A 23,813-nucleotide genomic window follows, 5' to 3' on the forward strand; every position below is an offset into this window, starting at 1 on the left:
ACTTTTTTTTCTTCATCTTTCTTCACCCATCTCTTTCTGACCGATGTTTTAGTTAGGATGCTGTTACTGAATATTGAATAGTGCTTCACATATGAATTGCAACTAATTTTAAAAATCAGTTTTTTCTGAGGTATAAAACCATTTCTCTTGCTTGGGTCATGAGGGATTATATAGCAGAAAAAAACACCTCTTTTAAAAAAATTAACTTCCGGGGCGCCTGGGTGGCACAGTCGGTTAGGCGTCCGACTTCAGCCAGGTCACGATCTCGCGGTCCGTGGGTTCGAGTCCCGCGTCGGGCTCTGGGCTGATGGCTCGGAGCCTGGAGCCTGCTTCCGATTCTGTGTCTCCCTCTCTCTCTGCCCCTCCCCCGTTCATGCTCTGTCTCTCTCTGTCCCAAAAATAAAAATAAACGTTGAAAAAAAAATTAAAAAAAAAAAATTAACTTCCATAGAATTGGAATGTTAGAGACCACTCTCTTACAATCCCTTTATTTTAAAAACAAAAAGGGGCGCCTGGGTAACTCAGTCAGTTAAGCGTCCGATTTGTGCTCAGGTCATGATCTCATGGTCTGTGGGTTTGAGCCCAGCATCTAGGAGCCCAGCATCTAGCTCTGTGCTGACAGCTCAGAGCCTGGAGCCTATTTCAGATTCTGTGTCTCCCTCTCTCTGCTCCTCCTCCACTTGTGCTCTGTCTCTCTCAAGAATAAATAAAATAAAAAAAAAAATTTTAAGACAAGTAAATGCCTGGTAAAGTGCCCCAAATTCACAGTTTGTTAATGGCAAAGTCAGGACTTACTCCCAAAGGCTTCATCTCATAATGTATAATATTTCGTTTTACTATACTGCCATTCTTAGGCAACTCATTTATTTATTTGTATTTATTTGTCTCAAGTGCCATTGGAGGGGTAGAAAATAAGTCGGGTGAGAACATAAAAAGGGAAGGAAAAAGAGTTTTTAAAAGTCTAAAAGAAAAAAATTCGAGGAAATTAAATAGGCTTACGGTATAAGGAAGGTGAAGTACAATTAAAAGTTTTCCAGGTGCTATGTGGAAGACCAAGGGGTCAGGCCCTCCTGGGCTGGGCTGAGTATTCCTGTTATGATTGACTGTAAGTCCAAGTGAGATCTCAGAGATCATTTGCCTAGAGTGATACTGTGGAGTTTCTCCCAGTCCTCTGTTCAGCCCTGACACATCTGTTCCTGACCATTCATAGCTGTGTCCATCAGCGGGCATTGCCCTCAGGGAACTGTTTTGCCTATGGCTTTGCCTCTTCCCAGGAATGCAGGATATGGAGGAGATATACAACTCCTGTACTCGCTGGGATTCAGGCCCAGCTGTAACCACATTGAGAGGGAGCTTCTCCCTCTGCCCAATCCTGCCAACCTCACCTCCTTACAGGCGAGATGTAACTTTTTAACCACTTGCCAATAAAACTTCAAATAAGGTGTTTCTAGGTAACTCAATCTAAGACACTACTCAAATGAACCCTTTCTGCATATCGCTCAGAAAGGGAATAAAGCCCAGATTTCTTGTCCCATCCTCTTATTAACCTAAACCATTCTCAGCTGTTTTCCCTCTTTTGCTGGCTAAAAAGCTCCTGTTAAGTACAACTTGACATAAGCTGTCCTCCCAGCAGGGGTAGCTTCCCAAGCTGTGGGATGCTGACTCTGAGTGTGTTCTATACAATGATTATGCTTATACTGGATGGGCTGATTTTTTTACTTTAACAGTTGTTATCTTAGCTTGGGATTCCCCAGAAGCAAATCTTGCAATGAGGATTCAAGTTAAAATGAGTTATTAGCATCCAGACCAGCTTCACTGATGTGCCATCTATAGAGTCCTGCACATCTATGCAGAAACACAGGACTCCACACTTGGTCTAATACTCTGCTCTTACCAACTTGAAATTCTTTATAACTTATGAACATTTTTCTTTATCTTGCATGGAGGCCTGCAAATCACATAGTTGGTCCTGATTAGAATATGTTCCCAGGAAATACTGGTAGGGGAATGGGACCTAGAAGGGTAAGAAGGCCAATAAAGAATGTGATATCAAGCAAAATCCCATAGAAGAGGGGAGGGAATCTAGTCTAATCTCATAGGGAGCTCTGTAGACAGCAGAGATCCACCCTGGGGTTGTCTCAACTGGAGGCAAAGGAACCACAGTATTTATGCCTCTATTCTCCTAGGTCACTGGTTAAAGGGTGTAGTGGGGACAGGGGAGCATTAATTCCCAGGTACTCCCAGCTGTCCCTGGCACAGGCAAAGCAAATCCTGCAGCTGTTGAGGGTGGTACTCTGACAATGAGATGCAGGTTGCTATGACCGCTCTCCTGGGGCAAGGCATCCAACCAGCAACTACCTCTATTTGCAGTATCCCTGCCGCAACCTCATCTAATCGTTTCACTGGGAATGATACTTGAGTAGGGGTCAGGAGGAAAGTAAGAGTTAAGGTGATGTCCTCATCGCGGTCCTTGGCTGCTAGCTTCCCCGGGCCTCACTTCTTCTCTTCAGTTGGTGAAACTCAACACACACATCCCTCACCAGTGCCACCAGACTCCATTTCAAGCATGCACTCTGCCCACACTGGTTCCGAGTGACCTACTTTGGCCTCACCTTCTCTTTTGTCTCCATCCTGTCAAACAAGAAAGCAGATACCTGGGGATACACGGGAAGTCTGCTGACTGCTAAGATTTCTGCATACCCACCTTTTTTACTCTTTCTGGACTTTTCGAGGGTGAGCGCCTTGTCTGACTCATATTTGTGTCCCTCCATCACCTTTAGTGCAATGCTTGGCACACAACAGGTGCTCGATGAATGTTCCTTGAATGGCTGTTTGTATGAATAGTTTGCACTCTGTATAAACAGAAGTGGCTCTTCAAACTACCTGACCTGAATCCATTCAGAAAAGACCAACCAAATCCAATTAATTCATTATGCAGAGCTCTGCCAGGTATTGGGTATTTGGAAGCCCAAATTTCATGGGGGAGAGATGGAGAAGCTCGTGATGGGTGCATGCACTTCAAATTCAACAATCCGCAGTTATATCTCCATTTTCTGGGAAACAAAATCTCCCCATGGCCCCAGGGCCCTTTAAATTTTACTGTGACTGTTTTCTTAAGAAATTCCTGGAGCAGAGCCTAACTTTTGTGTAGGGGGTTGGCAGCGCTTACATTCGAGGCCCCGGGGACGGTTGGCATAGGGGTTAGCGAGGCGTTTGCACGCGAAGGAAACTTTTGAGGAGTCTTTTGAGGAGCAGCACAGCGGAGGGTCGTGTGAAGTGGGGCCCCGAGAGTCCTTGAACTCCAGGGCCTCCATGAATCTGGGAAGGGAAAACGGGGATGGCCAAGGCGGCCAGACGTTTGTGGAGGTCCACAGCTCCCGACCTCTCTACTTTGGCGGCCCGGACACGGCACGGATTCTGCGGCCGAAGCTGAGAACAGCCAGGGTGCCTGGGCCAGAGGGAGGGCCAGGGCCGGAGGAAGGAGTCAGGGGCCGCCGCCGCCCCGCCCGTCGGGCTGTCCGCCCCGCCCACCCCGAGCGAGGCGGAGCCGGCGCCTGGAGGAGCAGGAGGAGGAGGAGAGGTCGGAGCCGTCTCCAGGAGCCCTTAGAGACCGAGTCCCCGGCGGCGGCGGCGGGGGGAGCGCACCGGCAGGCGAGTAGGCACCGAACGGCGGGCGCAGGTGGCGAGTCTGGTCCCCGCGGGCACAGGGGCGCAGAGCGGGGCGTCGGCCGGCCAGTTCGGGGGCCGCCTCCGAGTTCCCAGTGCTGGGAAGCGAGATGGAGGGAGGGAACGGAGGAAGGAAGGAAGGAGGGAAGAGTGTCCTGGAGGGCGGGGACTGGTCGGGGCCCTGGGCCCCGGAGAAGGGGATGGGGGAGGGAGGGCGAGGGACGCCGAGACCCAGAGACGGACTGCGCGCCCGCCCTCGACGGGCGGCGGCCGGGAGCCGCGGAAAGCGGGGGCCCCACGGGGCTACGGCTGGGGACGAGGCCCCGGGATGGGGGCGGGAGCGGGAGGAAAGGTCTCGCCCTCGCCCGCGTCCTCGCCGCCCCGCGGCCGTGCGCCCCGCGCCCAGTTGTGGTTGGAGGCTCCGGTGTTCCCAGCCCTTCCTTGCGGCGGTGCCAGGCTCTGGAGGCGGGCAGGCATCTGGGGGCGACTGGGGCGCCACGCCCCTCTTCCCTACTTTCTTCCGGCTCTTTCTTGGGACTAGCGGGCGGGCTAGCAGCCCCGGAACCCGCTCGCCGCTGGGTCTAGCGGGGAGATAGCGGGTCGGGGGGAGAACCCACCTCACATGTTCCGCGAGGGACCCCCACCAGTGAGTGGCTCTGAGACGCTATTTGCAGGTGGTATGGGAAGGTCGAGGCTCACGAGTCTTGGGTGATTTTTTTTTTTTAAAGCATTGTCGGGACATTTATTGCGTGGATCGGGGTGACTTATTTTTCCCCTTAATTTTATTTGGGGGATATCAGTTAAAACTAATTTTAAAACGCTGTCACTAAAGTCGTCGGACTTGTCCCTCGCCTTATGTTTGTGCCTTGTAAACTTAAACCATTCATAACTTTCGCAGAACTCATGGTTCTTGTTAAATCACCGCCGCGGAGTGAAACTTTGGACAACTGGAAATCTAAGAGAAGAAACTGATGAGGCCTGTTATCTTGTAGTCACCCTTGACCGGGCGTGGTTGTATACAAACAAGGTTATAGAGAAGGAAATGGGCAAAAACTGGAGAGAAGGCAGATCCCCTGCGCCCACGTGTCGGGGCACGTTTAATGGCTGCTCCAAGTGGAAACAAACCGGGAATTTATTAAGACCTTGTGGAGTTGGACAAACTTCACATGATTAGCTTCCTTCCCATCAGTTATTTCCTCTCCTCCCCTGCTGTCTTTGCGGACACTGTTTATATTTCCTGGGGCTGTTGTAGCTTGGTCTGAATGGATTGTCTATAATGAATCTTTTGGATGTTGTCAGAGTCAGGGTCTGTGTCTGTGTGTTCTCTACTTTTAAAAGCGGAGTTCAGCTTTGTTTTTAAAGTGCTGGTCACCACACTGCACCATTGCTGGTGTTTCTGGGCTCTGCGTGTAAATTATCCCAGGATGGCGGCCCTTACCTAGGAGAACCAGGAAGGCAGGCAACGCAAGAATGACGGGGTCGGGTATTACTATTGCCAAAACAATCACATTCAAGTAAAGAGCTGTTTGATTTTTTTTTTTTAGGCCAAATTGTATGTATTAACAAGCTCCCCCCTTTTTTTTCAATAAACATGATTTACACACACATAATTTTTAAAAGTAATCAAACATGTTACAGACTCTTCAGTGACAAAAGGACTTTGGGATCAAATGTTTAGTCCCTTTGCTTCCCTAACAGTTAACTAGCACCATAAAATGCTGGTTTAAGTCCAAAAAATGGTGAACAGTCTAACGATGGTGTTTTTGTAAAACCATGTAAGAAATGTTGTATTTACTGTGTTTAACCCAGGTAATTCACTAGTTATTGAACCCCGACAGCATTTAAGTTTGTGTAGAAATACATACAAATGTGAATCTGTTTCACAAGAGACTGAAAAGATTAATATAAAGAGAGCAAGCTCCGGTCTCATTTGGAAGATTAGCTCTTTAACAACAAGATTCGAGGTATTGGGCTTGTATTGTCACTTGTTGAAGGACATGGGTGGTTTGTCAAGTTGTGACAGCAAAGAGGCTCAGTCAAAACACTTGAGGAAATGGTTAGCTAATACCAGATTAATTTTGTTTGTTTTTTATGTTGAAAATCTCTCTGAGACCAAAAAGAACTAAAAATTTCAAATTTAGAATTAAGTAATTTATTGCTGGATAAATTGTAGGATTTGTTTTGGGTGTTGTTTTGTTTTTTTAAGTTTTGTATGTCAGCTCAAGCTTAATTTAGGGAGGTAAGTTGTGGAAGTCAACATTTTTGGGGCCTGATTTGGAGGAGAAGCTGTTTCATAGTGATCTGAGGTCTGAGTTCTGGTGTCAGACAGATCTGGGTGGGAGTATTAGTTCTTTAACCTTTTCAGTCTGATTTGTATAATGGGGATGATAGTGGTCTCTATCTCAATGATTTTCATGAAAATATATGAAACAGCCTTTGCAAACTTTTTGTACCCAACACAGTTAATGTTCAACATGATGAGATTTTACTTTTCTAGCTTTCTCTAGCAGTAGGCTATTGGACAAATTACAAGATGGTAGTTTGAGCCTTCTGGAAATGCTAGATAAAGCTATTTATTTTATTTTTAAACTTTATTTATTTTGAGAGAGAGAGCGCGCACGCGTGGGGGTGTGAATGTGAGTCGGGGAGGGGCAGAGAGAGGCAGGCTTGGTGCTGGCAGCGTGGAGCCCGACATGGGGCTAGATCTCATGAACCTAGCTGTGACCTGAGCTGAAATCAAGAGGCGTAAGCTTAATTTACGGAGCCACCCAGGGCCCCTGGAGCTATTTTAAATTACAAAGAAGATACCTGATTTTATAGATAGAGCTATCTATCTAAAGGTATAAAATATCTGTGTACATCTGTGTGTCATGTTTCTACCACAGTGGTATGAATAATTATGATTCATTAAAGTTTTAATTAATTAAAGTTTTAATATGCTTTTAGTGCTAAAATTATAGTCATATAATATTTTTAGAGCCAGGCAGTCAGAAACATTTCATTAATCATATTTTAAATTTAAAGAGTTTATATTTTAAAAAGTTTTGTTTATTAGTCCTGGATAGGAAATTAAACCAGGAACAGAAATATTTATCTTTAACCAAGTATGATTTTTAATTAAAGTATGAAAAAATGTGACCCAAGGGTTTCCAGTTATTTTTCATGTACTGATGCTCAATGCCAACAGATAAGCCATCAGAAGTGTTTAGTACTGATTAGGAGCATTTTGTAAACGTTTTATAAAAGTGTCGTGACTGATTGTAAACTTTTGTGAGAATGAGTGTTCGGCTGATTCAAGGACTCTACTCATCACATTATTGAATCATTTGTGAAATTTAAAAAATGCTTCTATCTTTAAATCAAATCCTTTTAAGCACCTGTTGTTTTGGCCTTAATGTATATCAGGTGCCTGAGGTTGGACTGATTGGAATCGTAGCTCGTGTAACAGATGACTTATTTTACTAATTGTACCACAGGGAGGCCAAGATGGTGTTTTATAGTATTTTAAAGTAATTGTAAAGGGTACAGTGTTATTATGAATCATTTCTTGCCTATGACATTATACTCTGAAGCAGTGAAGGACTTGATTGAATAAATTATTGATTCTTTTCACTCCTACAACATCATAGCATAGAGATGGATTCCTGACTCTTGCTTCTAGGTGTGTAGAGTGTGGGCAAATTGTTTCATCTGTCTCTGCTTCCATGAGGTGTTATGAGGGAGAAATGAGTTCATCTGTCTAAAGCATTTAGAACAGAGTCTGTGTTCAACAAATACTAATGTTAAATTATTACTTCCTGAGATTTTCTCTTTTCTAAATGCTATGTAATTAGCACGTATTATTTTTGTAAAAAGGAAAACAACTGTGTGAAATTGTAATGTTTCCCCCAAACTTGAAAAAGCTCAGTAGTTATAGGGGTGCCTGGGTGGCTCACTCGGTTGAGAGTCCGACTTCGGCTCAGGTCATGGTCTCACGGTTCATGAGTTCGACCCCCCACATGGAGCTCTGTGCTGACAGCTCAGAGCCTGGAGCCTGCTTCAGATTCTGTGTCTCTCTCTCTCTTTGCCCCTCCCCTGCTCTCACTCTCTCTCTCTCTCTCTAAAAATAAAATTAAAAAAATTTTTTAAAACTCAGTAATTATAAAGTTCTGCCAAACAGTACTTACAAAGTAAGAGAATATGATTAGGTAATTGTCATTGCATTTTTTAAATGTGAAATGGATTGCTACATTAATTTGTTCAACAAATTAATTCTCCTGGCTCTCCATGCCATTTTCCTTTCTTATTAGAAACTTAAAAAGGGGTGCCTGGGTGGCTCAGTCGGTTGAGCGTCTGACTTCGGCTCAGGTCATGATCTGGCGGTCCGTGAGTTTGAGCCCCGCGTCAGGCTCTGTGCTGAGAGCTCAGAGCCTGGAGCCTGCTTTGGATTCTGTGTCTCCCTCTCTCTGCCCCTCCCCCGCTCATGCTCTGTCTCTCTGTGTCAAAAATAAACAGTAAAAAAAAAAATTAAAAAAAAAAACACTAATCCATGCAGTCTATGTTATGTTAGGTTAAGTAGGGGAAGGAAAGTATGCACAGTTACAGTGCATTATTAACAATTACAGCTAGGTCAAAAAAAAAAAAAGGAATTATGCAGATGAAGGAAAGTCTAGAATACAGACCAATGGATGGTGGGATTCTGGTACTTTCCTACTTTTCTTCCCCGTTTCCCCAGTGAGTATACATGTAATAAAGTCTACTTGTGTAACAATTACTTGGTAAAAACTCTGGTTTATTAGCTACAAATAGCAGGCTTTTGTTGTTTGAGAAAAAAACACCAGCTTTCATAGCAGTTGAAGATCCTTTAATGTCCAAACCCTTGTAGTGAAAATTGGTTAGCAGTAAAAGGCTGTTTCAGAAGTTCATATAGGTTTATCTTCCTAAGAGGTGTTTGAAATTAAGGACTGCATACAGACCAAGTCTACCAACCTTGACTTCATGGAAATGGTCACTTCTCAGATCTAAGCTCTGCATTGACAGGTTGCATGCCTACAGCACCTTCAGCTGTCAGGTGCCTCCACGATAGTCACAAGGAAGACATAAGTGCACTTAGTTTGGCAGGAAGGTTTGAGAGATAAAAAGTATTTAGAGCACAATTGTGTGCTTCCATTTATTGAGCTGTTCTACAGGTGCATCCAGCGAGAGGGCCTGAGGGATGGTGGGGGAGGGGAGTGGGAGTGGGGGTTCCATTTAGAAGCTATAAATCAAATCGACAGAAAGATGGGAAGAGGGCTCCTTTTAGGGATGAGTTGACCCACCTGAAGAGAATTATCAGTGCCTTTACATCGGGATTAGCTGTCTTTCAGTCAGAAGGCAAAGCTTCTAAAAATTGCCTCAGAGACCCAGCAGGCCTGAAGTGATCTGTGAAGTCGACCTCTCCCGTGCATGGACTCCCAAAGAGGCCTTGAGCGTACAGATGAAGGAACTGGCCTGCTGAGTCCCATTCTAGAACCACCTCATACCAACAAGGCCTGGCCTCCCCACTGTTCTCTCTTAGGAAGAGTAGTGATCAGGTGGCTTGGACGCAGGCAGAGGGGAGTGATTTGACTGAAGGTTCCTTCTAGCTGGATTTTTCCATTTATTGCCAGGTCTCTTCAAAATCATTTCTAGTGTCACTTAAATGTTTGGTTTATCACGTCAGGCTTTATTGGGTACCGTAAAAGTGTTTATTGTGAGTGTCTGCTTGTCCTCCTCTGACAAGGAGGGTTTCTGTCTTTTAATGGGTCTGCATTTCGGAAGATTACTGTATGATAAAAATCAGGGTGTTGCAGACTGTTAAGACTTTTGATACTTTCAATTCTGCTGGAGAATTAGTAGCTAAAAAAAAATTTCTTGTAGGGCTGCTTAGTGAATCAGTTACTAAGCATCTTCTGTAGTTTTTCACATTCATTGATTATAAGCAGAGACTTACAGAATAGACCACGGTTCTCCTTGCAGTCAATGTCACATGATTGACATAGGCTTCCCCGTTGGTTGATCAAGGAGACTAGTCTACATTCTGGTTTACCTGGGGTGGCGGCATCATAAATGCTCACTGGAGGGGGCTGTGAATCAGTCATCAGCTCTGCACTTGCATTCCCGTATAGAGAGTTCATCCTGAATGGCTGTGTGCAAACCACATGAGCCCATTGGGGGTGGAATCTTAACTTTACCAATATAGAATAATCACACTTTTATTTAGCGGCAGGTGCTATGGGCCAGGATGTCCCTGAGCACTGGACATTAAACCCTAACCCTCCTGGGACCCTTTGACTAAGACCCCCAGCTTGTAGGGACCTCAAATTTGTCTGTTTTTCACAGAAGAATTTCTTGCAGAAGAGCAACACAATTTAGCTCTCAACGTGAGCTAAATAAATCTAAGGATGGAAAGAGGACTCAAAAATCCAAAAGCTGCTTGGACTTTATTGAGGCTTAGTAAGGACTTTGTTGATATAAAACCATCACACTGGGTTTATTCAACCTGAATCTCGGGCAAATTGGAAAAATGTTGAAATCAGCACACTTGATGCCTGTCCTGTACCCAGACTACTGAAACCTTTTGAATTATTAGAGCATGGCCTGTGCATTACACCATGGGGCTTCGCCTGGGTGTATAAGGTCATGATTGGCTGTCAGGGGAGAGTTGGATGCCTGGCCAACTAGCAGAAGGATTGAATTGTGACTTCTTGACAGGGCTGCCTTGAACTCTTGTACACGTTGTTCACTGCACAAGAGTGTCTGGCCAAGGAACCAAGTGGGGCTCAAATCTGCTCAAAAAACCATGTGTCCTAGGCTAGAATTGTCTGCCAGGAGGAGGGGGCACTTCCTGATGCCATCAAGTCTGCAAGGCTAGGTCCACTTGGAGGGGTTGCTTTTTTCTAACTCCTGCAAAGGCACAATGTGGCTGCAGTGGCTCTGCCTCTCAAGGGCCTCTTTGGCCACAATAAACTGTAAATGCCATGAGCTGGTAGAGTCTGACATGTAGTAGGTGTTTAATAAATGCCAGTGGAATGAAGGAATAGAGCCACGTTCTCTGTAGCGTGTGTCAGTGCAGTGCCTGAGCCAGTGTTCTTTTTTAATCAAGTAAAATTGATCGTATCTGCTAAGAAGTGCATGTTCCCTGTGATGGGCTTCTTAGTCTTCCATTCATCGTTTCTAAGGGGCAGATCAAGATCAGTATTTGGGGTGTTGTCGACATTCTTTACTATTAGTAACACCGACAACATGCTCAGTATTGCTGGGCTCCCTGCACCCCTTTCATGGTCTACCTGATGAAGGGAATACAGTGGTGACTCCTGGGAATGTGCAAAGGGATCCGTGTTATTTATTGACCAGCTTGGGCCCTCTTCTGGGGGGCAGGATGCAAAGGACAGTGGCTGCAGGAGCCTTTGGAACTTACCTGGGAGCAACTGCTTCTCCTGTAAAATGGTTTTTCTAGTTTATGGTAAGACAAGGGAGAGCCTTATTGCTAAAGCTACCAAAACCTAAGGGAGTTTGTCTGTGCCCCCTCTGTGCCAGCTGGCACTTCTTGCATACTTTCTCTTTTACGTTGATCCTTTAGAAAGCAAAGCCTACTCAGAATTAACTTCCTCTTCCTGGCTGCTCTCCCCAGAGGCAGTCCCACTGCAGGTAGGACAGGCCATGTTGAATGGATCAAACTGCTAAGACAGTGGTTCTGAGGATAAGGGTGCTGGTTTGGACTTGGGACTTTAGCCTTCTGAACCTTTATGAAGGGACTACCTAGCTTGTGGGGGAAAAAATAAAGTCCACAGGTACAAAACCGTAAATGCCTTTCACATTTGATCTTGGTTAAGTGCAGCCTTCTTCAGGCAAACTCAGATTCCCAAAACAGAAATAGCAGGATTCCCTACTGAATTTCTTAAAATTTTTTTTAATGTTCATTTATTTTTGAGAAAGAGACAGAGCGTGAGCAGGGGAGGGGCAGAGAGAGGGAGACCTAGAATCTGAAGCAGGCTCCAGGCTCTGAGCTGTCAGTGCAGAGCCGGAAGCGTGGCTCGAACCCATGAATCATGAGATCATGACCTGAGCTGAAGGCAGATGCTTAACGGACTGAGCTACCCAGATACCCCCCCCACCACCCCCGCACTGAATTTCTTTAGGTAGTAGACTCACCTATTGCATTTACAGTTATTATTTGATTTTACAAAATTCCAGGAGGCTCAACTTTTCAGGAATATCTCTCTGTTGAATTAAGCAGAATATCCCTATACATGCTTGTCCCACCCCCCTTTTTTAAACATAAATCTCTGATGAGCAGCATGCTTCAGCCATTACCGTCCAAACTGAGAAAGCAAATAAATGCCTCCAGCACGTTGCCTGGGAGGTAATCTTAGTGTTTCTGTCTTTACCTCCCATTTGCCTGCAGTTCTCTGACTTTATTCTGGCTGTGATAAATAGCAGGGGCCTCAGGGACACCCCACGCCCAGCAGGTGATGCAAAACAGGGCGGAGATCACCCTCTCCAGGCTCGCCGTGCTCACCTGAACTCTGGACCAAGGTTTCTTTCATTTACTGTTGTCCCCGTGAGAACTCCCTGCCTCAGTCAAGATTTCCCAGACACCTTCTGTGCTGAACTCCTCCTTAGCTTTGTGCCTTCCAGGCTGGTCTTGTCCTCTTCCTCACACTCCTGTGAAAAATGGCTTATATAGCCTCTTCATTTTTTAAAAAATAGGTCATGTATTTATATGGTCCCGCAAACCCTCACAACCATATATAAACACTGAGAAACCTTGCTGCACCCCTTCCCCATCCAAGTCTTTCCCACACTCTACAGGTTGTAACTTGTAAATATAGCAAATAAGAATATGTGTATATATGTGTGTGTGTGTGTGTGTGTGTGTGTGTGTGTGTATATATTTGAATTAGGGGTGCCTGGCTGTCTCAGTCAGTAGACCATGCAGCTCTCAATCTAGGGTTGGAGGTTCGAGCCCCACGGTGTGTATAGAGATTACTTAAAAATAAAATCATTAAAAATATATATAAATAAATAAGTTACCAGTATGTCCTGGAGATCTCTCTCTTAGCACATTATTTTGCCACTGTGTGGACATACCATAGTTTATTCATCCAATCCCCTGTTGCTGGACTTTTGGATTATTTCCAGCCTTTTGCTATTACAAGCAGTGCTGCAACAAATAAAGGTGTACTGGGTCATCTTGCCTGTGTGCAGGTGCACCTAAAGGACGGGTTCCCAGAGGCCGGTCTGCTGAATCAAAGGGCCCTGCCATCCCCCTCTGGAAGGGTTGGCTCACTTTGCCTTCTCACCGGCAATTCTCTGGATGGTCTTTTACGCCACAGCCCCACCAGCAAGAAGTCTGTTGGCTCTGGGGCGCCTGGGTGGCTCGGTTGGTCGGGTGTCTGAATTCGGCTCAGGTTATGATCTCACGGTTCATGGGTTCAAGCCCCGCATCGGGCTCCGTGCTGACAGCTCAGAGCCTGGAGCCTACTTTGGATTCTGCGTCTGCCCCTCCCATGCTCATGCTGTCTGTCAATAATAAATGTTAAAGGGGCGCCTGGGTGGCGCAGTCGGTTGAGCGTCCGACTTCAGCCAGGTCACGATCTCGCGGTCTGGGAGTTCGAGCCCCGCGTCAGGCTCTGGGCTGATGGCTCAGAGCCTGGAGCCTGTTTCCAATTCTGTGTCTCCCTCTCTCTCTGCCCCTCCCCCGTTCATGCTCTGTCTCTCTCTGTTCCAAAAATAAATAAACGTTAAAAAAAAAAAATTTAGAGAAAAAAATAAATGTTAAAAAACAACAACAAAAAAGAAGCGTATCAGCTCTATTTTTGCTAATCTGGTTGGTGAGAAATGGTAATTTGGAGTTGTTTAAATTCTTCGGGTTATGAGTGAGGTGGAGGTTTGGGGCCATTTGTACATTTTCCCCTGTGCACTGTCCATCCTGCTGTGGACATTTCTTGACCTTTCCTCCGGAAGCAAGCCTCTGTCAAAATCTCTTAAATACAGACTTAAGAATGTGATGGCTCTTTTGGGCCTAAGGGTAGAGGGGGCTGCCAAATTGTCAGTGCAAAATTGAGAGAAGTGGAAAGTAGGGTTTTATGCCAGTTGCTAATGTCTGATTTATAAATAGTTTTCGGCTAATGGTATTATTAAACTGGGGCTTCTCCAAAACCATTATAAGGATGATCTTCTAGTCTAGAATTTGTCTCAAACAAAAACAAGAGAAGAGATTGAGAATACATAAATTCCAGTGGTATTTCCTGCAAGATCTTTTAAGAAATGTAGAATTTTCTATTTATGTGTTTCACCTGAAAGGCCCCACATGTCACATTTTTTTTGTTTCCCCGCTGAATTGGGCTCCTGTTCTTCCTTTGACTTCAGCATCAGAGAGCTGTCTACTCTATGTCTGAAGTGAAAGAGAAGAGGGAAGGACAGCGTAAGAAGACCAGCTGGAGTTCAGGATTTGACGAGAGGCAGGGGGTTGGAATTGCACAGATTCTCCCCTCTTCTGGAGGTGCTCTTTCAGTCAGCTCTGGGGATGAGGATATGTTAACAGAAATGTAATTGTCATCTTTTAAAAAATGAAATCCATCAAAAGAGAAAAATCGTGGTTTAGCAAAAAGATGACTGTGGGATTTTTGGTTTGCTTGTAGAAATTCATATGAGGCAGTCCTGTGTATCTCTATCAAAAAAAAAGAGAGAAAAGCCAAACAAACCCCACATCAGCAATAAACTCTCTTCCCCAGAGTTCACACATTTAGTAGAGGCCCATGGAAGCTCCAGAAAGGAGGACCTGCTCCTCCAGGGCCCAGGGCCCCCTTGTTACTGCCTGAGTATGTCAATTTCTCTGGATGCTTTTTATTTTTCCTTCCAGTGCTTCTTTCTGTTGCTGGCCTCCCCAACTATAGTGTTAGCTCCATAGGATAGGCTCTTGGTTTGCTGTTCTGTCCCCAGGACCTAGAAGGTTAGCTAGCACCTTGAGGTGTTCCATCAACAGTAGGTGATAAATGATGCTGTGGGCACATACCTTCTGGACCTGGCTGGGTCTCTGCAGTCAACCATGATAGAGGTCCCATGTCAGACATGGGCCTGCCATGGGCAGGGGCAGTGGCATGTGAGCCATTCCTGGCCTGGTCTTTCAGCAGGATTCTTTAGCCCTTATGTGATCTCTGACAGTGTGCGTGATGGTTGAGAGCTCAAGCTTGCAGTCTGAATCACCTGGGCAAGTCACCTGACTTCTCAGAGCCTCTGTTTGCAAAATAGAGATAATAACACCATATTTCATCAAATTCGAGATGCCATCAATTATGAGACATGCTATTCTGTGTGCCAATAAGAAAAAAATTGCTGCTGATTCAACTCTAACCCACATCAACCATTATCAACCTTAAGACTATTACTTTTCTGTGGCTGCTGTAATAGATAACTACAAATGTAACAGCTTAAAACAACACACATGTATTGTCTCATAGTTCTGTAGGTCAAAAGTTGGCAAGGGTTTCGCTTGTTGCTTTGGGTTTTGCAAGTCCTGAGTCTTATTGGGAGGTTCTGGGAAGAATCCATTTGCAGGGTCATTGAGGTTGTTGGTAGAATCCAGTTCCTTGCAGTTGTCAGACTCCTTGCTGGCTGCCAGCTGGGGGGCCACCCTCAGCTCTTAGAGACCTCTCTCTGGTGCTTGCACTTGTACCCTGCATCTCAGAGCCAGCAGTAGCATGACAAGTCCTTCTCATGCCCAGAATCTCTCTGAGGCCTCCTTCTGCTCCATGTTTGCCTCCATTCAGAGAAAGTTCTCTGCTTTCAAGGGTTCATTTGATTTAATTGGGCCCACCTGGATAATCCAGAGTATTTCCCCCCCCCCCCCCCCCATATTAAGGTCTGTGACCTACCTTAATTATAGCTGTGAAGTCCCTTTTGCCATGTAGTATAATATATCACAGGTTCCAAGGATTAGGACATAGCCATCTTTGGGGGACCATTCTGCCTACTCAAAGAGCCATCCCAATATCAGGGATGTAAACAGAATATGCTTCCTAGAATTGATGAAATGCTATCTTTAGCCCAGGAATAAAGGAGCTACTGATATATATAAACATTCAGTGTGTTAATAGTAAGTGCTCAAGTATTAAGGACTGTTGTTGTAATTAGTATTAGGATCATAGTGCTCACATTAAAGCTATCTTTAATTTCAGTTGAAGTTATTCACACAGTTAAATGCATTTGGAGCTGATTGGGAGAAGATAGTGTTCCAGCAGGTAATTTGATGCCGATGATGTTCATTTGCTAGGAGCTTTACATGCACTTATTCTCACCTTGCGGTAGCCCTGTGTGGTAAGTAATATTGGTTCCGTTTACAGGCAAGGAAGCAAGTTCTGAGAGGTTGAATACCACTTAAGAGCTCAGTAGCAAGTGGTGGTGGCATCTAGGCTCTGAAGCCCGGTCTGTCTGACTCTGAAGTCTGCGCTCTTCCTGGCGCATGCTCCCTGTCCCACAGTCCCTGGTGGGACCATGTGAAAAGTACAACAGGGAGAGGTGGCCACCAGGTTTGTGGGCTGGAGGGGGTGGTTTCCTGGAAAGGGAAGGAACACAGAGGAAGAGACAGTGCCCTGTGACATGTCTGTCTTGTACTCAGATGTTTCTTTGCTAAGAATGATTTAGCTCATTGAGGACAAAGGTTCTGTCCTTTCATCCTTTTTTCAGTTTTTAGTAAGTACAAAAATGATCTTTTTTCATTCAACAGATATTTATCAATTACCTTCTCTGGAGATACAGCTATGAATAATACTGTGATTTATAATAAGAAATACATATATGGTTCATTGGTCCTGGCACTAAATTCCTACAGTTCTTGGACTTTTTTAAGTGATGAGAGTGATAAACATTCTTTTGTTGTGTTAATGAGGTGACTTTTGGGCCCACCCATAGGCTGGGGGCTGGTTACCAGAGGAATGAACCCCTAATTACAAAGTGGGAACTTACCCTCCCAGAGGAGGAGAAGGGCTGGAGTTTGAATCAGTCACCAGCGGACAGTGATTTGATCAATTGTGTCTGCAATGAAACCTCCATAAAAACCCAAAAGGAGGAGGTTGAGGATAGCTTCTGGTTGGTGAACACCTAGAGATGCAGGGAGAGGACCACGCCTGGGAAGCTCAGTGCCCTCTCCCCACGCTTTGCCCAATGCGTCTCTTCCATCTGGCTGTTCCGAGTTATGGCCTTTTATAATAAACCAGGGATGTAGTAAGTAGGAGTTGAGTTCCGCGAGCCACTCTCACACATTAACCAAACACAGGGAGGGGGTCATGGAAACCCTGGATCTGTAGCCGGTGGTTCAGAAGCACAGGCGACAACCTGGGCTTGAGACTGGCGTCAGAAGTGGCAGGCCGGGGTGGGGTGGGGTGGGGTGGGGCGGTTTTGTGGGACCGAACCCTTAACGTGTGGAATCTGGTGCTATCTCAGGTAGACAGCGTGAGAATTGAGTTGAGTTATGGAACACTCAGCTGGTGTTGAGAATTGCTTTCTGATGTGGATCCCCCTTCTTCCCCTGTGAACTGGAATTGGTGACCAGAACCCTTTTATATACTGTGTGTGATTTTCAAAGGGAGATAAGTTTAGCATTGGGGAATTTCTGCTTTTTAAACTATTTTAAGTGTAACCAGGACAAAGGGGGAAAAAAGGAGGAGAGTGGTTTAGCAGAACGGGAGTAAAAGTAGTTGCTACCTGAATTCAATAAACTACTCTAAGATTGCCATCTCTAGAATTTTCCCAAGGTGTAACTGCAGATTGTCTATCTTAGGCGCTTGAAATTCAGGTAAACATTATTGAAAACCAATATTATCATCTGCTCAAAACCTGCTTTTCTTCCTGCCCTTTCTTTCCTTCTTTACTTCTTTTATAAAGTTTATTTATTTTGGGAGAGAAAGGGAAAGCAAGCAGGGGAAGGGCAGAGAGAGGGAGAGAGAGAATCCCAAGCAGGCTCCGTGCTGTCAGCACAGAGCCCAACATAGGGCTCTATCCCATGAACCATGAGATCATGACCTGAGCTGAAATCAAGAGTCGGAAACTTAATCAGCTGAGCCACCCAGATGCCCCTCTTCTTGCCTTTTCTAATTCGACTCAAGACTTATTCATCCACCCAGGATGCCAGGCTCTGAACCAAGTCATCTGGAACCCCTCTCTCCTCACCTACCTCCAGTTTAGATGTTCTTAGCCCCTACCAATGCCTGCTGCATCTGCTTTCTGACCAGCCCACATGCCTGCCCTTGACCCCCACTGCCTCTCACCTGGATGGTTGCTATGGCTTCGAATTGACCTCGACCCTTCACACTGCTACCAGTGGAGTAAGTAACACTTCAATCTGAATATGTCACTTCCTATCTAGCAGCTCCCCAAAGGTATCACAGTCCAGCAGTTAAGTGTTCATACTGTCTAGGTTCAAGGCCTGGCTATGTTTCTTACAAGCTTTGGAATCTCAAAAGAATTCTTTATTCACTTTGTATCTCCATCTCCCATCCCCAAAATGGGAGTGGTAGTAGCACCTACCAAACAGATAGGTTTGTGGAATTGAAATGAATTACTCTGTGTGAAGCAGAAAGCCCTCAGTGAACACTGTTCTCCCCCAGTCCTCGATAGCTGGAGTTCACCTTTCCTGTTGCCCCCGGCCCCACCCAGTGCCATGCAGGACTTGGTCTTCGGACAGAGCTCTTTGTTGATAAGCCATAGCTAGCGAGGTACACATGTGCACAGTATGTATTTAGGCATTAGCATAGCAATTTGCCAGTCATTTTAGGTCTCTTGAATCTGATGAAAAAAATTGGACCTGCATTTTATATTTCATTTTTCTAAGAGTTCATTTTTAGTGCATTTTATCAAAGTATTGGTCCATGATGAATTGGAAGTAAAACCAAAAATCTGATCTCTCACCACAGATAGTTTGAGAAGCACTACTGTGTTCCCACATGCCCTCTTAGTTGATTCACTCACACTGACCAGGTTACTCTTACTCACTGTGTAGCCTTAAATCTCTCTGAATTTCTTCCCATCCTTTCCTCTGCCTAGGGTTTATTACATATTTATTAAGCACCTGATTAAGTGCCAGTCTCTGGGGGACATAAGGATGAATAAGATATGCCTCTACTTTTGAAAAAGTTTCCCTCAAACTACCCAGTGAATTCCTGCCTGTCTTTTGAAATCTAGCATAATTTCATTCCTTCACCCACTGAGAAAACATTTATTACATACCAGCAGAGCCATTACATACCATTATGAGGCACTTGCTATCTGCTATTCCTGCCCTTAAGGATCACAAGCCAATGGGGGAGACAGACACAAGACGAATAAACAAATAACAGTGATGGGATAGGAATGTTCCACAGCATCATGAGTAGAGAAGTGTGGAAGGGCAGAGGAAGGTGTGCCTGGCTTCCTTGGCCTGGCTAAGGGGGGATGAGGAAGTCAGAATGGTCTCACAGTTAGAGTATGGCATCATCAAAGATGAAGACCAGGTCTTGAGGTCAAGCTCAGGGCTAAAACCCAGATCTGCCACTCACTAGTCATATGACTTTGACCACATCTCTGTCTCTTCAGCTTGCTATGACAATACCATGGACAAGGTGACTTATAAATGGCAAATGTATTCCTCACAGTTCTGAAGGCTGGGAGGGCCAAGATTAAGACACTGGCAGGTTCAGTGTCTGATGAGGACCTGCTTTCTGGTTCATAGACAGCTATTTTCTCACTGAGTCCTCAGGACAGAAGATGGGGAGCTCTCCAGGGTCTCTTTGAGAAGAGCATTGAATCCCATTCATGAAGCCTCCACCCTTGTGACCTAATCACCTCCCAAAGGCCCCACCTCCAAGTAAGGTGGCATTGGGTTTAGGATTTCAGTGTGAATTTTGAGGGGACACATACATTCTGACCATAACATGCTCTGAACTTCAGACTCCTCATCTGTAAAATGGGGGCAACAGTACCTGTCTACCTCACAAGGGTGTTTTGAGGCTCACCTGAAATTATTATAGACATAGTGTACCTAGAACATGTACAATTCCATAAATGTTAGATGCTGTCACCTTTTTGCTCTCTGCCGTCCTCTCTGGGCATTTAAATTTTCTCTCGTGTGGGTTTCCAGAAGCATACTGTTAAACTCATTATGACATTGAATTATGCAGCTTTACCTGCCAATGACAGGCACTGTCCAGTGTACAGAAGATTCAATGTTTAGGGAATTTCTATTAAAATCTAACTTTGAGAGTGTCTTTTCAAAAAGCAAGGAGTCTGGTTGTTATGGACTGAATGTTTAGGTTGCCTCCAAAATCTGGATGTTGAAATCCTGACTCCCAAGATAATGGTATTAGGAGGTAAGGCCTTTGGGAAGTGAGGAGGTCATGGGGGCAGTTCCTATCCCCATAGGATTAGCTGTCTTGCTCCTGCAACCATGTGAGGACACAATGAGAAGATGGCCATTTTTGAACCTCACCGAATCTGCTAGCAACCTTAATTTTGGACTCCTAGTCTCCATAACTCTGAGAAATAAATTTTTGTTGTTTAAGCCACTCAGTCTATGGTATTTGTTGTGCTCCACAGCACTTGTCCAACATTAATTTCCACTTTATAGATAGGGAAACTGAGGCTCTTTTTATAACATTGCTATTACTTGCCCTGGATCATGGAGCTAGCTAAGGGCAGAAGTGAGATTAGAACCCCACAACTCTTGTTTTCCTATTTTGTGCAGCCTCGTCGAATCTACCTCAAGAGCAGGAGTCTGTCTGGGTGCTCTCCAGGCTCAGAACCGCTTATCGCCGCCTGTCCTGGGATGGTTGAGTGGGCAGGAACCAGGCTTGGAGACGCCTCAGGACACACCCTCTCTCCCCACCTGACTGGCTCACTGCTGCCCCACTGGTATTTATGGGTCACACCCTTCATGGTGAGGGCTCACCTGGAAACCTGGGGTGGAGGTTGGAGGACAGAGGTGGCCTGAGCTGGAAGCAGGAGGCTGCAGGGGACTGGAAGGAGAAGGGGGACCTTGCATAGGAGTGAGTGATCTGTAAGGAAGGCAATGGAGCTAAGGAGGAGCCCGGTGAAGTCAGGCAGTTGGAGACTTAGGAAAGCTCTCGTAAGGATATCCAAAGGGCAGTGAAGCTGGTATTTTGATTTCTTTCCATCACCGTAAACATCTTGATGTACTTTTCTTCCCGCCCCCCCCCCACCCCCACCTCTTTGCAAGGGGTATCCTTTACACTCTGCTCCAGAATATATTCTGTGCTCTAATCTCTTAGATGGGGTTGTAATCTTTATTATGGAGGCAGGGCAAATGAAGTCACACTGAGGACTCTGACCTTGAATATTTGCTTGAGAAAAGTTTTAAATGTAGGATTTTAGCTTATCTTTAGCTGATTATTATTATTATTATTATTATTATTATTATTATTATTATTTTGTTTTGAACAAAAGAAAAAGTTCTCGAAGGGAATGGGATCCGGTGGCTTAGGCAGCATTGGTAGAGAATACACCAGGGTAGCGGCTTGAGAACTGGTCTGCACATTAGAATCAGCTGGGGAGTGATTTTGACAATCACGAAGCCCTGGCTACACCCACACAGCCCCTCTGGTCTGGGGCCCCGAAAGTGGTGGAAAAGTCCCAGGTGGGTTCAGCACACGGTCAAGCGTGGGGGGTGCCGGGAGGGTGGCCTTCTTGCCGCCTGAGTTCACTCTCCATCTGCAGTGCCGATAATTGACATGAGGGGAAGTCGTGATGTGGCCACCTGTGAGTCTTATGGATCTGGCTCATCCTCATGTCATTTTGGGGTTCGGGAGCAGCCTTTGAGCACACGTCCTCTCTGCACATCCTCTTCCTTGAAACACACTCAGCTCTATCCTGGAGCTGTCTAAGCCATCCCTTAAAAAACGAAAAGCTCTTCCTACATATGACTAAATGATTAGTGTATTCTGTTAGGTAAAAATAAAAAGGAGTGTCCTGGAAGGGTGAATGTTACCACCCTCATTTTAACAGCACAGTAACTCTGGGAACAAGAACAAGGTGCTCTGGTGCTAAAGGGGTCTTGATCAAAGCTCTGTCTCTCTGGCAGGCCACACCACCTCATGACCGTTTTTTGGGGAAGGCTGAAATCTGGGATTCTGTGACAGAGGTGTTGCTCATGTCCAGGTTCAATATGGAGCCTAAGAGCAAATTGTTGTTTTTGAGGGGCATATGTAGGCTCTTGAATTTTGACTAGAAATGGCTTTAGTGGTCGACATAAGTTTTATGTCCAGCAGCATATTTTTACTTTGTCAAGGAAAGGAGAAATGGTGAGGGAAGGTGACCTATAAAATTTACATTCATAGAAATGATTTCTGGGTTTGTTTTGCCAGATACAAATACTGTTTTGTTTTGTTTTGTTTTGTTTTGTTTTGTTTTGTTTTGTTTTGTTTTGTTTTGTTTTGTTTTGTTTCAGAGGGTTGGGATTGAATGTCCATTCCACATAGATTTCCCCCATTCACCCCTGAGAGCTAGAAGCCTTCTGTATGGTAACACTTTCCAGAAGTATCTGAAAGTGGAAGTCCCTCAAGAACTCTTTTGGTCATAGACTGAACAAAAATGAAAAATGAAATCTCAAGAGTGCAGTGTGGTTTTAAAACTAACTTTTTATTAAAAAAAAAAAAAACTTTTGTAACTTTGATGATGAGAAGGAGTAGAAGATAACTTTTCTGTGCCTGCTCTTAACCAGGCTTTACAAGCCTTGTAAAATCTAAGTAGTTCATTTTATGGAGGAGAAAACTGTAACTCAGAAAGGTTCAGTAACTTGTCCAAGGCTGCACAGCCAGAATTCAAACCCATGCTTGCTTGACTATACTATGCTATCCTCTAATACTAAAAAAACACGCATAACTCAACAAGCGTTAATTCTCTTACACCTTTAAGAAACTTTTCTTTTATTGTCCTTATAACCATGAAATCATAAAAGCACATGAAAGCATTGTAAAGCTTGGGGCTTAATGGAGTCAGCATCTACGTGAAGGACAGAAAGTCCAGAGAAGAGAAAGTGGAACTGCTTCCTGGCAGGTACCATGTTTATAAAAAGCCCAGTAATCATTCATGCAAATTTGTTTCTAAACTGGCTCATAACAGCTGCAAAGACTGGAATTATCAGTTCCCAGCTCAATTGTCTTTTTATTGTTTGTGACTTGTTCTTGTTAAAGGTGGGGTTTCATAGGTGGGAACAGTTTTGCTGATTATTAACGTGCCTTTGGCTGATTGTTGTACTGAATGTAGTATTTTGGTAATTTCACCAGAAAACAATGCTGAGGAAGTTTAGAGTAAATGTTGGAAAAGTGACAGAATTAAAGCGTTGGCATTGTCCCGAATTTCAGAAAGGGCTCAGAGCTGGCAGTCTGCAAGGGGTGCTAATGGACATTCTGGAAACTCTGTTTGCTAAGCAAGTACAATTTGGTTTTTTTTGCATGTTTTTGCAATGTTTTCTAAAGGTTTTTTTAAATGTATACTTTAGGGGCACCTGGGTGGCTCAGTCGGTTAAGTGTCCGACTTCGGCTCCGGTCACGATCTCACACTCCGTGAGTTCGAGCCCCACGTCGGGCTCTGTGCTGACTGCTCAGAGCCTGGAGCCTGTTTCAGATTCTGTGTCTCCCTCTCTCTGACCCTCCCCCGTTCATGCTCTGTCTCTCTCTGTCTCAAAAATAAATAAACGTTAAAAAAAATTTTTTTTTAAAATAAATGTATACTTTATAAGGTGAGACAGTGTTCATTGTCCATATTGAAAAGAGGGGTCCTGTAATGGCAGAGAACAGGAGCCTGACCAGCACCCAGCTCTGCCACTTGCTGCCCTGTGACCTTGAACAAGCTACGTAACCTTTCACTGTTTCAGTTTCCTCTCCTGGAAAATGGAGGTAGAGCCCCTTCTTCCTGGGGCTATTGTGAGGCATAAATAAGTTGATATATATAAAGTGCTGAAAGCTGTGCCTGGCACTGAGCGAGCTAGAAGCCCAGTAAATGTTTGCCATTGTTAGTTTAATTAATTGGAGTTTAATTAATCTAATTGGAGGGCCTGGTGGAGATAATGGTGAGGAGGAAGGAGGATGCTGAAGTTCCCCTTAGCCAACCTTCTGCTGATTCTAGCAGGATAGATAGTTCTTTTGGGCTCAATGATT

At 44.8% G+C, this 23,813-nt stretch overlaps 1 protein-coding gene across 3 annotated transcripts in view; it reads left to right on the forward strand.

Moving 5' to 3' along the window:
- Positions 1-3,566: 3,566 nt before the first annotated feature.
- GNG12 (G protein subunit gamma 12) overlaps positions 3,567-23,813 on the forward strand; it is a 125,081-nt gene continuing 104,834 nt past the window's right edge. Inside the window, exon 1 of one of the 3 annotated variants that reach the window (XM_047871816.1) lies at positions 3,567-3,651. The gene's annotated coding sequence lies outside the window, so the exon portion shown is untranslated. Of the gene's footprint in view, positions 3,680-23,813 lie in introns of all 3 variants that reach the window. The other 2 variants (XM_047871818.1, XM_047871817.1) reach the window with 2 other exon arrangements.

The sequence above is a fragment of the Prionailurus viverrinus genome, chromosome C1, assembly GCF_022837055.1.
Source record: "Prionailurus viverrinus isolate Anna chromosome C1, UM_Priviv_1.0, whole genome shotgun sequence".
NCBI classification, from domain to species: domain Eukaryota; kingdom Metazoa; phylum Chordata; class Mammalia; order Carnivora; family Felidae; genus Prionailurus; species Prionailurus viverrinus.